The 1825-nt window shown below is 38.8% G+C and overlaps 1 protein-coding gene across 2 annotated transcripts in view; it reads left to right on the top strand.

The window, feature by feature from the left end:
- Window positions 1-1825, top strand: part of LOC135094587 (uncharacterized) — a 12060-nt gene continuing 10235 nt past the window's right edge. The window contains exon 1 of one of the 2 annotated variants that reach the window (XM_063994818.1): window positions 1-273. The gene's annotated coding sequence lies outside the window, so the exon portion shown is untranslated. The remainder of the gene's footprint in view (window positions 274-1825) is intronic. The other variant, XM_063994819.1, reaches the window with a different exon arrangement.

Here is a 1825-nt window from a genome sequence, read left to right as displayed (position 1 = left end):
CCGGGGTTCACTGTGGCCAGAGCCGCGCTAGGGAACACACCTGCATACACCTGAGGAGGCCAGAGAACACACCTACACACCATACTCTTACCTGTGCTACACCTGAACACCACACCTGAAAACTATACCTACACACTTACACACCTGAACACAAACACAAGCCTACACACACCTTACCTGTACCACCTTTACCTGTGTCACACCTGAAGGCCGCATCTGAAGGCGCCCATACCTGCTGCTCCCGCCCTTCAGCCATGTGGGGACCTGTGAGAGGTGAGAGGGGAGTGTTGTGAGAGGGAAGGAATGTAGAGTGAAGGAAAGAGGGAAAGAGAGAGGAAAAAAAGTGAGAAAATTTTAGGTTAGGTTGTGTTGGTGAAATTAAGGTAAGGTTAGGTTAGGTTAGGTTAGGTTAGATTAGAGAAAATGAAGTGAGAGGGAATTGTGAGTATAGAGTGAGAGAATAGGAATGTAAGATAGAGAGAGAGAGAAAAAGTAAGAGATTTAGAGTTATGTTGGTGAGAGAGATAGAGAGAGATAATGAGAGAGAGAGAGACGTGTGAGGGAATGAAGTGAAAAGGGAGTGAGTGTGTAAGAGAGGAAAATAATAGAAAGAGAGAGAGAGAGAGATAAAAGAGAAAAAAAAATGTGAGAGAGACAGTTAGAGAGAGTTATGTTGGTCATATAGATAATGAGGAGAGAGAGAATAATAGAGGATGTGACTGAAGGAGGGAGAAAGAGAGAGATAAAGAAGAGGAAGAAAAGAGGATAAGAGGAGAGAGGAAAATAAAAGGAAAGATGGTCAGAGAGAGAGAGAGAGAGAGAGAGAGAGAGAGAGAGAGAGAGAGAGAGAGAGAGAGAGAGAGAGAGAGAGTGTGTGTGTGTGCGTGTAGCGGATTATAAAAAAAAATATATAGTGAAATAATAATAATAATAATAATAATAATAATAATAATAATAATAATAATAATAATAATAATAATAATAATAATGAATGGTGATGTTGGTGATACGGTAACAGTGAAAAGTGGGGTGGTGGTGGTGGTGGTGGTGATGGTGGTGATGGTGGTGGTGGTGATGGCGGTCTTGTCAGGAAGAGAGGCTAAAAGAAACGCAGCGGTGATGTTCTTTTGATGTGGTGATGAAGAAATGGGATGGTGTGTGTGTGTGTGTGTGTGTGTGTGTGTGTGTGTGTGTGTGTGTGTGTGTGTGTGTGTGTGTGTGTGTGTGTGTGTGTGTGTGTGTGTGAAATAAATCCATGTAATATAACAATTTAAACTCAAATAAATAAATAAATAAGGAGAGAAAGAAAGAAAAAAAAGAAAGACAAAAACAAGAAATAAACCAAAAACATGAAAAAGATAAATGATATAATGATAAAAATAAATGAATAAATGAGCACCAAGGTAAGACAGGTGATAAAGCGTAATTAACGTGCCTCTCCAGCGTGCAGGTGTGACTACAGGTATGCTAAAAGTACAGTTATTTATGGTGCTGTGTGCCTGAGAGAGAGAGAGAGAGAGAGAGAGAGAGAGAGAGAGAGAGAGAGAGAGAGAGAGAGAGAGAGAGAATTTTTACTTACAAATGTATGACTTTTTCATTCAATTCTACCACTAATTTTTCTTTATTTTCTCATCTTTAATCGAAATTTCAATTATACATTCTGAACCTTGTATTTTCTTTTCTTTATTTTCACAAGATAATTTTTCCTCTCGATCCTGGATTATTTTACACTAAGACAGTACGAATATTGCAGAAAATGTGGCAATATTTCTTCCTCCAAATCAAAGCAAGACAGAAACTAAACTAAATTAATCAAGTGCTTTGA

The sequence above is a fragment of the Scylla paramamosain genome, chromosome 46 (genome assembly GCF_035594125.1).
Source record: "Scylla paramamosain isolate STU-SP2022 chromosome 46, ASM3559412v1, whole genome shotgun sequence".
Taxonomy (NCBI): domain Eukaryota; kingdom Metazoa; phylum Arthropoda; class Malacostraca; order Decapoda; family Portunidae; genus Scylla; species Scylla paramamosain.
Note: the sequence above shows the minus strand (reverse complement) of the source record. Positions and strands in the feature narration are given on the sequence as shown.